A 16,635-nucleotide genomic window follows, 5' to 3' on the forward strand; every position below is an offset into this window, starting at 1 on the left:
ACAGTAATTTATCCACTTCTCATCCATCTTATCTTTATTTTCATACATAAACCTACACTTAGAAGATCATATACCATTTCATTTGGAAATGAGCATTGTTGTCTATGGCAAATCAAGCTATTGCCCAAAATAGCTGTCCTTGAAATAAGCATCCAATTTTTGTTCTCGAAGTATTTTTCTAAAGGCGTCAAATGATTTTTCTATGACGGACTTAACCATGAAATCACCAGTTAAATCTGTGGCACCATCGTACTGCATTCTCACAGGATAACTATCAATGCTAAAGGTTTTGACCAACTCTTCAGTGGAAGGGCTATTAGTATTTGGATTATCTCTTTTGAAACATTCCTCATCCCCATGTTCATTATATTTTGCTTCTAATTGAGATAACACTTGTAAAGAAAGCTCATAGAGTGGTGGATGTAGCCTAGTTTCTTCACTTGTTTCTTTACTTGGACTTGATTCAATTTTTTTTCTTTTATGAGCCATATTATCTAAAAATAATAGAAAAATAAAAATGATTGTAATTGATTGAAGAATTATTAAATAAGGATAACAATAAATCTAACATGTACAACACAATAAAATAACAGTTCCAACAGATCACACATACATTACAATAGGTGTGTTATCTGTTACAACATATAACTAACCTATTGCAACGGAAGATTAATCTGTTGTAAATAATAAAAACAATTTCAATACTATTGTGATTTCTTCCAATAGATCACTTATCTGTTGAAACAGATTCCTGGTCTATACAACAGATCAGCTATCAATATTATTTAGATTTCTTCCAACAAAAGCATCATCTGTTGTAACAAATAAATTATCTATTGGGAGAAATTAACACGTTACAAAAGAAAAGTAATTTGTTGTAAACAATAAAAATAGTTTTTATACTATTGTAAGTTCTTTCAATAGATCACTCATCTATTGAAATAGATGACCGGTCTATGCAATAGATCAACTGTCAATAATATTTAGATTTCTTTCAATAGAAGCCTCATCTGTCGCAACAGACAAATTATCTGTTGGGAGAAATCAAAGTCTTGGACATGTCATTATGTTGGAATAGTTGGTAGGATTTCAAACATCAGATTGTTCATCTGTCGCATCAGATGGTTGATCGGATGCATCAGATAGTTCATTTATTGTATCTGATGATTCATCTGTTGCATCAGATGGTTCATCTATTGCAGGAAAAAAAAGTAGCAGGATTTTGTTCAATAGAAAAACAACAATATCACCATTTAATATCAAATACACCATTTTTACCAAGAACAACAACAAATCAACCCAGCAACATCAACACAACACACACAAAACTGTAATGCCCTGATTTTCTGAACCGAAATGCTACACGGTGCTCATGACCCTGAAGGACCACAAGCTAACCCATGACTGATATCTGTACCTGTAAGCTGCATAATATCTCATAAAATATGCAGAAATATAAACTGTAAGGCCATAAGGCTCAACACTAATATATATTTGAAAAATATGGTATAACAATACCAAAAAGGAACATAAATACTTAAGTCTAAACATCTAATCTGACATCTAGTCCGAAAGCCTCAAACTGAACTGAATAAGGAGTTGATGAGACATGTCCCCAACTAACTCCAACTACTGAAATAAAGTGAAAACTAAAATAGAAATGAAATCATTATGTCCTCGAAGGATGAGGACTCACGTCTAACTCTGACTGCTGTTCCTAGAATCTATTGCTGATTTGGAGCTCATGCCTCTGAACCTATGGTGTAACATAAGAGAAAGCACCATAGCACAAATGCGTCAGTACATCTAAATGTACTGAATATACGAGTGAGGTAGGCTAAATAAAAAGGGTTATATGCATGGACAATTCTAACTGATATGAATGTGAGAGTACATACATGCATACATAACTGTAACTGTGCTCGTGGAGATACAGACTATTGAGTCTGAATACTGATAACATGAGTGTACTGATAATGAGATTCTGAAAGACTGAGTTTACTGATATTGATATGTAAATCACTAATAAGTGATGGATATGATACTATATTACTGATATACTAAGAGACTGATATTGCATTTTTGATAAATGAATGATTGTTTTTGACAGTTCAAATTATGAAGATCTGGTCTGATTGACTGTATCTGACAGTCCTGAAGCTGAGTACTGATAGCATGAGTTTTGATAATTTTTGTGATTGATAGCATAACTAACTATATCTCACAGTCCATAAATCTAAAGAAAACCATCTGAGTTCCATTTTATTTTTGAGTTTACTGTATCTGACAGCCCTGATATACTGAAATCTGAAGAGCTATCTGAGTTCTTTATTGAGACTGGGTAGCTATAGCTGACAGTCTTCAAATCTGTAACTGAAACTGCGGGAAGTAGTTGTCTAACCGACATGCCCCAAATACACTATAATAGCTAAGCTGGGGTCCAATCGCTGCACCGACTGGAGGGGTGTCAATACCGCACAAATGGTAAGGACAGCTGTGAGAACCCTATACTAGAAGGTACTCAATGAGAATAGTACAAACCCTAAACTGACGGGTCAAGACACCTCATCAACCCTAATCTGGTAGGTTAAGATGTCTCAACCTACGCAGGTTACGTAGTTCTAGAACACAAGGATGACTATTAAGAATCACACCCTGAACTGGCGGGTGAGTTCCCATCCTTGGGTTCACTCGGTGCTAACTTGTACTCACATATGAAGGACACTGAACTGAATAACTAAGCTGAACTGAATAACTGAACTGAACTGATTAGCTGAACTGATACTGATTAACTAGACTGATACTAGTAGTATTGTTTAGCAGAGCTAAACTAAGTTTACTGGATTCCAATGACTGACGGAATGTATTGAGTTCTGAGGAATAGTTGAGAGTACTGAAGTAACTGATATTGACTATGAATACTGAGGTTGCTGAGGTTACTGAGCACTGAGATTACTGAGATTACTGAGATTTCTTTTTCCCGAGTCACATGACTGACTGAATTCTATAGATCATGGCTTGACTGAGAGTATCGTGAAAACATGACATGGCTCTAGGCACACAGCTATATTATTTGGGTACAAGTACCCCCAGGACTCGATGGAAGGAAACTGACACAACTTGAATTTCTTGAGTACACGACCATCAATAAAAATCCACAATACATGAGTGGGGGATTTCATGAAGTACATGGTCATCATACTATCTATCATGAATAGAAATGCTTATAATCAAGTCATAAATCTCATATTCTAATAGCATAGGCATTTCGACAACATATACTATTCATAGCAATCGTATGGAAACCATTCAAGCGTAAGGGAACAACAACATGTAACATTTAGTTCATATTGTAATGATTTGGGGATATTATACTTCATGTATTTATTCAACATCTCAAACATGGTAGGGAAAGCATGGATATATTTTGTGTACATAATTTATATCTCCATTATCATACATGCTTTATACCACAACAATAACAACATATAATTTGCATAGAAATTCATACTGGAGTGTATGACTAACATGAACTTGTTATTTAGATATCATAAAATCATGTAAATATAAAGTTCTAACATACTAGGCATTTTATCGAACACCTTGCATGCATTCTTTAAGGCATAGGTGGATTTCATACTTGCATTCTATCAATCCATCTAAAGATCATGTTTTTCAACTAACAACATAACTTTTATGAGATATATAGTCACGATACTAGTATATAGAAAAATAAACAAGAATCAACATGGTAATGATCATATCACTATAATCAACCAAGATTTTGTATTTTAAAGATTGAATCTTGAACTCCACGGATGAAAGGAATCCGTGGATGAACACTATGCATATCTTGGAAGGGAGGTTCTTGATGATTGACGGAGGAATTTTCTTGAAATTAGATCTTCAAGCTTAATTATGCAACCCTAGTTGTTTTTCTCTTTTAGTGCTCTTGGATGATGAGCTTTGAGATGTTAATAGGGTTGTAATGTTTTTAGAAGCTATATATTTCGTAGGGTTAAGTTTAGGGACGTGTAAGGAGTGTTAAAAGACTTAATTACCCTTAAAATAACTCAAAACGGAGTGTTTTTGGCACCTGGAACTGACTTAAGCGGCACCCAAGTGATTGCCTAACCTATGTTGGGCGGCGCCTAACCAATCGCCTATGTTTGGGTTGGGCGGCACCTAACCAATCGCCTATCCTTACTGTCTCTCACGAAAAAGGGCATAACTTTTCGCTCAGGTACTGGATTAAGGCTAAATTGGTATCGTTGGAAAGCTAATTCAATTATATACAATTTGGTGGGTCTAAATCAGACAAAATATTATATTAACATTGAGTTATACTCATTCTAAGATGACCCTTGCAAAATCGAACACTAAAACTTGATGGATTCAAAAACTCTTAGCTTGTATTACCTTAAGTGACTCATATGAACATGCTTAATGTATCATAAGCTATCTTATCGCTAGTAAGTCATGCACTAAAATTCTACTCACAGGATAGGAGGTTTCATACGTAGGAAAAATGGTTCGTCTCCTAGCTTAGAAACATACGGGGTATTACAATATCTCCCCCTTGGAACATTCGTCCTCAAATGGAAATTAACTGAAGCGGGAGAGATGATAAGATGAAGTACGTACAAGACATACACTACTGAAACATGGGTTCATGACTGGCATGACTAAAAGTTGAGCACAACATACTAAACATGCATATCTGATGCATGGGAAGTTGATTCATGAATATAAGATTGAGGATTCTAATAAAGTAAATTTTCTCAAAATGAGAATGCATATCTGATGCACAACTGAAAGTCTGAATCCATGCATATCTCATCCATGATTATACAACTAACATAATACGTGAATGTATGACTGAAAGTACTAATGAGCTGTTCACACATATCTGATGCGTGAATTCATGACTAAACTTACTCATAAACATGCAATGGTAAAGGTATCAAGTTTGAACTGAAAACTGAGCATAGAACTGAATACCAAGTTTGGCACTGAAATATAAACATGAGAACGAGTAAGTTTAAGGAAACCTATTACCTTGAACTAATAATACCGATAAGTTTGAGATTAATTACTCCATATGCATGATCGGAAACATGAGAACATAACTAAGTCTGGGACGTGGTAGATATACTGAATATCATGATCTGAACTCAATCTTGAAAACATGGCATACGACTAAAGTTGGAGTTTGAGGGTTAACTTATGAGTACCCCTTCTCCAGACTGGATTCATCGAAAGAAAATAAAGCAACATGTTTATGTCATGAAATTTTGGGGTTATGATGTATCTCCCCCTTGGGACACTATGTCCCTAAAATAATATTGACTTGGATGAGCTACTGAGAGAAATTGAGGCGATGCACAAGACACCTAGGAACTGAGTCATGACTGAATAGCTAGGATCTGAAACTGAGACATGATACATGAACTGAGCTGAACACGAGTCCATAAATACACTAACTTATCTAATTAACTAAATAACTGATAGGTGAATACTGGATCTACAAAGCTAAACTATATTAGTCTGAATAGCTGGGCTGAGATTTTTGAGTTTTATGCATAGGAGATAAGGACTAACTGAGTAGAATGAGGTATCTGAGCATGGATTCATGAAGTCTGTATTATTTTTGAATGCGAGACCAAGCGTACGACATGGATCTGAGGTATTCTATAAACTAGGATACTGAAACACTGATAACTGAGTACTGACAACCTGAATGCTATGGTAAAGCATGTCTAGAACTGAACTGAGTTTCAAATCTGGTTACTGAACTGAAGATGACATTATAACTAAGCTTATAGATAGTACAGAAGTACTGAATTCAAGGACTGAACACTGATCACTGATTGCTGGATACTGAAACTATAATTGAGTTGGCAACTAAGTTATTAATGGCTACATCCTGGGGACTGACATAAGTCAAGGATCTAAATGTACACTTACACTTTGTACTTTCCCAACATCTAAATACAACCCCTTGCTAGACGTTTACTTGCACATTTATCATGACATTCAAGCCTATCTTCACAACTACACCCTCATGCAAAGTAAGCAAGCAACAATCTTCTCTTATCTAAACAACTGCTCATCACTACACTGTTCCATAAGGAGAGCTAACTAGAGGATTAAATCAGGAGGATCTAAAACATGAATAGATACAAACTAAACTTGACACATGACTGAAACTTAAGGAATAAAATATCAATAGTTTGGATTTACCAATAAGGTCTGAATTGAGGATATACATGACATAGTCTAAATGTATCTGATCTGTAGGGGCATAGCATGAGTCATGGAAGCTAAGTATACTGGAAAGCATGATATTCGTACATGAGTCATGAGCTGCATAACCTGAGTCTAGAGTTTTCTGTACTCGTGGGACATGATTCAAATACTAAGGAAGCTGGAACTGAACCCCTTATACTGGGAACTGAAGGCGCACATAATCCCATAAAAAGTGTGTGAAAGTAGATTGTTCTCGTGGAACATGACTTGTACTGTGGAGTAAAAGGGACTCCTTATGCTGGAAATTAAATTCTTACATGATTATAGTTCGTGACTATAGAGTTGGTATGCAATGCCTGAGTTGGTTTTGTGATAGCTGAAGTGAAAAACTCTTCACTGAGATGAGAATGGGTCTTGTATTGTCTTCCCTTACTGCTTTCTATACATACTGGCTCTACTACTGAAATCTGAGGGCATGGCTTAGGTACTTGATCTACCATCACATACCTACATTATGTTCAACACCTGTCTGTCTTACTAAACACATCATTTGATTCTGTTTTCTTATATACTGCTAATATCACATTCACACCTTCATGCTTAATTTTGAGTCAATAAAATTAAGTGTTTAGATCGTACTGTTCAAGCCTGATCTAATCCCCATGAATACATAATCTGATCAAAAAGAATAATACTATTCCAGCTCTAATACTACTAAACTTCTGGGTTCAAGAATGAGTTCTCATGTTCATGAATAAAATCTATACGACCTTAGAACAATAATGAACTGATGGGATACTGTTTGAGTCTGTTGCTAATCTCATAACTGACCATAGGGACTGTCTGAGAAAGCCCTGTATTTAGGACTTTGAACTTCACTATTTCTATTACCTTAAAAGTAAGGTAAAATAAACATGAGGGGTGCATGATATGAATCTACATGGTTTCCTTAAAGAAACTTGCTATAGCACGATCTTGAGACATGAAAGAAGGGAAACTATTCCTAAAACATCTCATAGCCTCTTGCACATAAGTGTGGTGCACAACATGCCCATGTACAAGACTCTACTTGATGCAGCTTTCAGACTTCCTAGGACACTGTTGAACCTTAGGCTATGATACCAAGTTTGTAACACCCTGATTTTCTGAACCGAAATGCTACACGGTGCTCATGACCCTGAAGGACCACAAGCTAACCCATGACTGATATCTGTACCTATAAGCTGCATAATATCTTATAAAATATGTGGAAACAAGAACTGTAAGGCCATAAGGTTCAATACTAATACATATTTGAAAAATATGGTATAACAATACCAAAAAAAAACATAAATACTGAAGTCTGAACATCTAATCTGACATCTAGTACGAAAGCCTCTAACTGAACTGAGTAAGGAGTTGATGGGACATGTCCCCAACTAACTCCAACTACTGAAATAAAGTAAAAACTAAAATATTAATGAAATCATCATGTGCTCGAAGGATGAGGACTCACGTCTAACTCTGACTGCTGATCCTGGAATCTACTGCTGATTTGGAGCTCATACCTCTGAACCTATGGTGTAACATAAGAGAAAGCACCATAGCGCAAATGCGTCAGTACGTCTGAATGTACTGAGTATACGAGTGAGGTAGGCTAAATAAAAAAGGTTATATGCATGGACAATTCTAACTGATATGAATGTGAGAATACATACATGCATACATAACTGTAACTGAACTCGTGGAGATACAGACTATTGAGTCTGAATATTGATAACATGAGTGTACTGATAATGAGATTCTGAAAGACTGAGTTTACTGATATTGATATGTAAATCACTAATAAGTGATGGATCTAATACTATATTACTGATATACTAAGAGACTGATATTGCATTTCTGATAAATGAATGATTGTTTTTGACAGTTCAAATTATGAAGAACTGGTCTGATTGACTGTATCTGACAGTCCTGAAGTTGAGTACTGATATCATGAGTTTTGATAACTGTTGTGATTGATAGCATAAGTGACTATATCTCACAGTCCATAAATCTGAAGGAAACTATCTGAGTTCCATTCTATTTCTGAGTTGATTGTATCTGACAGCCCTAATATACTAAAATCTGAAGAGCTATCTGAGTTCTTTACTGAGATTGGGTAGCTATAGCTGAAAGTCCTAAAATCTGTAACTGAAACTGTGGGAAGTAGTTATCTAACTGACATATCCCAAATACGTTATAATAGCTAAGCTGGGGTCCAATCTCTGCCCCGACTGGAGGGGTGTCAATACCGCACCACTGGTAAGGACAGCTGCGAGAATCCTATACTGGCAGGTACTCAATGAGAATGGTGGGAACCCTAAACTAATGGGTTAATCCACCTCATCAACCCTAATCTGACAGGTTAAGATGTCTCAACCTACGCTGGATACGCAGTTCTGAAACACAAAGATGACAACTAAGAATCACACCCTGAACTGGCGGGTGAGTTCCCATCCTTGGGTTCACTCGGTGTTAACTTGTACTCCCATCTAAAGGACACTGAACTGAATAACTAAGCTGAACTGAATAATTGAACTAAACTAATTAGCTGAACTGATACTAGTGGTATTGTTTAGCAGAGCTAAACTAAGTTTACTGGATTTCAATGACTGACAGAATGTACTAAGTTCTGAGGACTGGTTGAGAGTACTGAAGTTACTGAGATTGACTGTGAATACTGAGTTTACTGAGGTTATTGAGTACTGAGATTACTGAGATTATTGGACTACTGAGATTACTGAGATTTCTGAGTTTTCTTGTGTCACATGACTGACTGAATTCTATAGATCATGGCTTGACTGAGAGTATCAGGAAAACATGACATGGCTCTAGGCACACAACTATATTTTTTAGGTACAAGTACCCCCAGGACTCGATGGAAGGAAACTGACACAACTTGAATTTCTTGAGTACACGACCATCAATAAAAATCCATAATACATGAGTGGGGGATTTCATGAAGTACATGGTAATCATAATATCTATCAAGAATAGTAATGCTTATAATCAAGTCATAAATCTCATATTCTAATATCATGGGCATTCCGACAACATATACTATTCATAGCAATCGCATGGAAACCATTCAAGCGTAAGGGAATGACAACATGTAACGTTTAATTCATATTGTAATGATTTGGGGATATTATACTTCATGTATTTATTCAACATCTCAAGCATGGTAGGGAAAGCATGGATATATTTTGTGTACATAATTTATATCTCCATTATCATACATGCTTTATACCACAACAATAACAACATATAATTTGCATGGAAATTCATACTGGAGTGTATGACGAACATGAACTTGTTATTTAGATATCATGAAATCATGTAAATATGAAGTTCTAACAGACTAGGCATTTTATCGAACACCTTGCATGCATTCTTTAAGGCATAGGTGGATTTCATACTTGCATTCTATAAATCCATCTAAAGATCATGTTTTTCAACTAACAACATAACTTTCATGAGATATACAGTCACGATACTATTATATAGCAAAACAAACAAGTATCAACATTGGTATGATCATATCACCACAATCAACCAAGCTTTTGTATTTTAAAGATTGATTCTTGAACTCCACGGACGAAAGGAATCCGTGGATGAACACTACGCATACCTTGGAAGGGAGGTTCTTGATGATTGACGGAGGAATTTTCAAGCTTAATTATGCAACCCTAGTTGTTTTTCTCTTTTAGTGCTCTTGGATGATGATCTTTGAGATGTTAATAGGGTTGTAATGTGTTTAGAAGCTATATATTTCATAGGGTTAAGTTTAGGGACGTGTAAGGAGTGTTAAAAGACTTAATTACCCTTAAAATAACTCAAAACGGAGTGTTTTTAGCACCTGGAACTGACTTAGGCGGCGCCCAAGTGATTTCCTAAGCTAGGTTGGGCGGCACCTAACCAATCTCCTATGTTTGGGTTGGGCGGCACCTAACCAATCTCCTATGTTTGGGTTGGGTGGCTCCTAACCAATCGCCTATCCTTACTGTCTCTCACAAAAAAGGGCATAAGTTTTTGCTCGGGTATTGGATTAAGGCGAAATTGGTATCGTTGGAAAGATAATTCAATTATCTACAATTTGGTGGGTATAAATCAGCCTAAATACCATATTAACATCGATTTATACTCATTCAAAGATGACCCTTGCAAAATTGAACACTAAAACTTGATGGATTCAAAAACTCTTAGCTTGTATTACCTTAAGTGACTCATATGAACATGCTTAATGTATCATAAGATATCTTATTGCTAGGATGCTCATTGTAAGTCATGCACTAAAATGCTACTCACAAGATAGGAGGTTTCATACGTAGGAAAAATGGTTCGTCTCCTAGCTTAGAAACATACGGGGTATTACAAAAACAAAGACGCCAAGAATATCAATAGCAACCAAAAACACCAAAATTGTTGTTTTGTTTGTACAAACACAAAGAACAAAAATCAAACTTCAAAAAAATCAATAGACACCAACAAATTAAATCAACAATTCGACAACAAGAACTACAGCAACAACAAAAAATTATTTTTCACTACGGAAACAGCAGAGAATAATTAGAAATATCAGAAATTAGGTTTTTCTTCAGTCTCCATTTTAAATTTAAGAAAAAATTATAGAAATTGTTAACCAATACTAGAAGAGAAGTTGGCTCAAGTTCCTCTTTTTCATAGTAACTAAAAAGCCCTAATTTTTTACCTATGAATGAAGAAAAAAGACGATGAAGAACTCAAAGATGTTGTCGTCAAAGAGCAATGCTGTCACATCGATTGAAGATTGAAAGTCAAAAAGGAACTCAAAGCCCAACTATTTGTCTTCGGGAGGTTGAAGTTGCCGGGGATTGAAGGGAGAAATTTGTAGAACTGTTGGTTGGGAGAAGTTTGAGAGAAATAGTTGAGATAGAGAGGGGAGAGAGGAGAGAGATGGTTGATTTAGAGAGGAGAGGGGTGTGGGTTGATTTGTATTTTTGAAAAGATTAGAAAGTTTTAAAAATATTAATCGAGCCCACAATTAACTTAATTAAGTTTCCTAATTATGTTTGACCTTTTAAGTTGATCAATGTCACCAATCCTTCATTCAAGACTTAAATGACACCTTTCCTTCAATTTTTTCTTCTAACATTGCTCTATTTTAAGGAGAATTTGGCATCGTATGATGGAAGAAATAATGATTTTCTATTCCTTTATAAAAACCAATAAGTTTTACATCTTTTTTATAGAATATCTTTTTTTTAATTATACATAAGAAATTCAATAAAATTATTTTCTTGTATTTAATTTGTAAGAGGATAAGATATTTTATTTCCTAGATTCTGGATAAGTAGCTATTTAGTCATTCATAAAAAAAGTTTTTTCTCTAAGGAACTTTACAAATATTTTATAGACTAGTTCAGTGCATATGCTTTGCATGTGTCTCTTACATTAATTTTAAACATAAAAACTTATTAATAATCATAAAATATAGAGGACAGTGTCTTGAAACAACAACATAAACAAAAAAAATATAATATACTTATACTATTCTAACATCAAATTATTGTACTTTATAGATTAAAAATTTGATGACAAAAACTCCTAAACATAATAGGAATTCAACGTGTTCAAAACTTTGTATGTAAGTTTCCTGTCTTGCTTTCTTTCTTCAGATATATTATAAAACTAGTTTAGGGTACGCGCTTTGCATGTAAATAAAGCGCGTACTTCATTATTAATATGTAATATTTCAATACTTGAAAAGAAAGTCAAGATAAATATCGTACATCGTCTCTTCACTACAATCTGTGATAAAGTTAAGATTTTATCATCGATCTCTCACAAGAAGAAGAAGAGGCACGAGTTATTTGAGCAACAACACATTGGGCCTTCATCACAAATTGAGCCTATTAAACCAGCTCATAACAACAATAGAAACTACAGCAAACTTTGTCCCAAATACACAGCTGTACATAATACATAGTAAAGAGATAAAAAGCTTGTTACAAGTTAGGCAATAGAATAGTTACAAGTGTACAAAGTTTATTGATTTTGTTTTGATTCTCTAGGTATATTCTCTAGGTATCTTGTATATATGCATTGAGCAGATGATTTGAGAAATACACAGAAAATTTCCACAATTCCTTTCTCTTCAGGTCATATTATCATAGTATCAGAGAACGGTTGAAATCCTTAGATCTTCTTTCTTTTTTCTCCTCTTCCTTTCATCCTTCTCTATCATGTCGGATACCAGTACATCAGTAGCAACACCACCGTTGAATACTGTTAATGGCAGTGATCTATCACACCCTTACTATCTTTATGCTTCTGACACACTTCGGATGGTTCTTGTTAACACTTCTTTCACTGGAAGAGGTTTTGCAGGATGTAGAAGATCCATCCTTATTTCACTCTCAGCCAAAAATAAGTTGGGGTTCATAGATGGTGCTTGCCCAGCTCCATCTTCAACTGATGCTTCTTTCAGACTTTGGAATAAGTGCAATGACATGGTTATATCTTAGTTGCTCAATTCTCTTTCCAAGGATATTGCAGACAGTGTCCTTTATTCAAGAACAACAAAGGACCTTTGGACAGATCTTGAGCACAGATTTGGACAACTAAACAGGGCAAAACTATATCACCTGCAAAAGGAATTAACAGATCTAGTTCAGGGATCTAGTGACATAGCAGGTTATTTTACCAAAATCAAAAAATTATGGGATGAACTAGACACTCTAAATGTTGATGTTATGTGCAATTATGTTTACACTTGTAATGGAAAGAAAAAGATCATGCAGGTTAAGGAAGATAAAAGATTAATACAATTTCTCATGGGGCTAAATGATGTCTATTCTCAAGAAAGAAATAACATACTCATGATAAACCCTCTTCCTTCTATGAATCATGCTTATTCCCTTTTTATGCAAGATGAAAATCAAAGGAAAGTGCATATTCCTAATTAACAGGAGAGGGTTCTACTTTGTTAGTTACGAATAATAGTGGAGGAGGAAACCCATCCTCGCAAACATCTGGAAATGCCAATTTCAAAGTGAATAATGTGTACAAGGGAAAGAAGAATTTATTTTGTACATATTGCTAACTTACCAATCACACCGTTAAGGATTGTCACAGGCTTATTGGGTATTCTTCAGATTTTAAGTTCACCAAATCCAAAAGGTTTTCACAGCCTACAAAGAATAACTTTGGTCCTTCAGCTACTGGATATGACATGAGGGTTAATAACGTGCCTCAGAAGTTTTAGCAACTTATAAAGAGCAACTATGTTAGTTCAACTATTCCACAAAAGATGGAATTCAATGCTATGCCACAGGGTACTAATAACTGTAGCCCCATGCATGATCTTTCTCATTTTTCTCCACAGATATCCAAAGGAGAAGCTACTGCTCCATATAATGTTATCTTTGAGAATCCTCATTTTGCTCAAAAATTATCACCGGTTTAGTTCACCAAGCTAAAACACCTTTTGGATCAAATAGAAACAACGTCTTCTGAACTTGCTGTAAATTCAGCATCTGGTATATTCTTTGAGAACTCGGAATCTTGTTACTCACTAGCTAATTCTAATTCTAAGTCTTAGATAATTGACTCTGGAGAAAGCGAACAGATATGCTTTGATTCTAATTCTTTTATGTCTCTTTCTCCTTTAGCTATACCTATTATTGTTAAGTTGCCCAATTCTTCTAAGGTCAGAGTTACTCATGTAGGAAATATACTTCTTTCTCCGGGTCTATCCGGGTCTAGTTTTGAATAATGTTTTACATATTCCATGTTTCAAATACAACCTTCTTTCTGTGCATAAAATCTGCCTTACATACCATTGCATTGTCAATTTCACTTCCAATGGGTGCATTTTGCAGGGCCCTGATTTGAAGAGTCCACAGGTTTTTGGTGAAGGTAAAGGAGTTCTTTACACATTAGAGTCTTCTAGCACACATCATAGGACTGATTCTCCCAACAACTTAGCTCCTTTATCCAAGTCTAATGTCTCTACTTCTATTTCAGATTCTGTTTTTCTTTCTTTGTCTGCTAAAACTACATCTGATGTAATGCTATGGCATGTAAGACTTGGGCATTTGCCCTTTTATGCAATGGGACATATTATTTCTATTTCTTTTCCTATCAATCATGGTTGTTCTTGTACTATTTGTACCCTAGCAAGGCAAACTAGACTACCCTTTCCTATAAGCTCTATCAAAACCAAGACTATTTTTGAGCTTATTCACATTGATACTTGAGGTCCATTCAAGGTACCTACCTATAATGGATACAAGTATTTTCTTACAATTGTTGATGATTTTAGTAGAGCTACTTGGACTTACTTATTATCTACTAAAGGAAATGCTTTTTCAGTTCTACAAACTTTCATGTCTATGGTTGAGAGATAATTTAGTACCAAAGTTAAGATCATCAGATCAGATAATGCTGTAGAGTTGGGAAAAAGTTCTTCAGCCTTACTATTCCTATAGTCACAGGGTATTTTGCATCAAACTTCTTGTGTTGCAACACCCCAACAAAATGGAATAGTCAAAAGAAAACATAGGCATTTGTTGGAAATTGCTAGAGCCCTTATGTTTCAATCTAATATTCCAATTTGTTATTGGGGGAATGTATTTTAACGGCCACTTTTCTTATTAATCGGTTTGCATCTAAAGATCTTAGTGGAAGAACCCCTTATGAAGTTCTTTTTCACCAAAAACCTTCCTACCATTTCTTAAGAAGTTTTGGTTGTCTATGCTATACTTCTACACTTGCCCGACATAGAGATAAATTTCAGCCTAGAGCATGACCTTGCATCTTTCTTGATTATCCTAGTGGTACCAAAGGTTATAAGTTGCTTGATTTATCTTCTAAGAAAGTATTTATCTCTAGTGATGTCCAATTCTTTGAGCAGAATTTTCCCTTTCTCCAAATACATTACACATCTCCTCATACTTCTCCTCCTATATTTCATATTTTTCCATCTGTATTCACCGACGGTGTTCCAGATTCACTACCCATAAGTCCAATAGCTACACCTTCTCCTCCTACCACTCACTCTAATTTAGAGAAAACATCACCTATTTCACATGATACCAAGCCTACCTCTACTTCCCAAATCCCTGCTCATCCACCTACTGTTATGCCTACTGTTTTACCGACCAGGACATCTAGTAGAGCTAACAAAGGGACTCTCCCCTCTCATTTACGTGATTTCATTTACAAAAATGTCTACCCTACTGATCTCACTTCATCTTGTCTAAATTCATCAATTTCTGACTCCCTTGTTCTAGCTTTCAATGCCTAATCCTCATCCAACCAGAATATCATCAACTCAATTTCCAAAATCCATGAACCCATCCATTATTCTCAGGCTTGTAGTCATCCTGGATGGATAAAAGCCATGAATTCTGAATTAGATACTTTGAAAGAAAATCAAACTTGGGATGTAGTACTTTTGTCTCCTGGCAAGAAGGCTCTACCTTGTAAATAGGTTTATAAGGTAAAACAAAATGCTGATGGTTCAATTGAAAGACTCAAGGCATGTTTAGTGGTTCGAGGAGATGTACAAAGATAAAGTTTGGATTTTAATGAGACATTTTATCTTGTTGTCAAAATGACAACGATAAGATGTCTCTTAACTGTTGCAGCTAAAAATAATTGGCCTATCTCTCAATTTGATGTCAGTAATGCCTTTTTACATGGTGATTTACAACAAGAAGTTTACATGAAGTTTCCTTTTGGTGTTAATCCTCCCAGTCCTTCCCATGTTTGTAGACTCAGGAAATCACTATATGGTCTCAAACAAGCCTCAAGGCAATGGTATGCCAGGCTTGCTGGAGCACTAAGTTTTAAAAGGTTTTCTTCCTCTCTAAATGATTATTCCTTATTTTTTAAACATTCAGGGGATCAGGTCACTTTTATAGCAGTTTATGTTGATGAAATTTTGATCACTGGGAACAATCAGCAGGCTATTTCAGATATAAAGTATTTCCATCACTCAGAGTTTAAAATCAAAGATCTTGGAGAAATTCACTATTTTTTGGGGATGGAAATACTTAGAGAAAAAATAGGATTTATTATGACGCAAAGGAAATTTACCTTGGATCTCCTTGAGGAATTTGGATGCTATGATCTCTCTATTGTTCCACCCCTTTGGACCCCCAATCGAAGTTGACAGCAGACTATGGAACTCCTTTATAAGATGTTTCTATTTATCGGAGACTGGTCGGCAAACTCAACTATTTAACACATACTCGTCCAGACCTTTCCTTCACGGTTCTCATCCTCAGTCAGTATATGCAGCGTCCTTTCACTGGCCATTTTTTTGATACTCTTCATGTGTTGTAATATCTTCAATCCAATACAAATCAAGGTCTGCTA

Source organism: Capsicum annuum, chromosome 10 (assembly GCF_002878395.1).
Source record: "Capsicum annuum cultivar UCD-10X-F1 chromosome 10, UCD10Xv1.1, whole genome shotgun sequence".
NCBI lineage: Eukaryota > Viridiplantae > Streptophyta > Magnoliopsida > Solanales > Solanaceae > Capsicum > Capsicum annuum.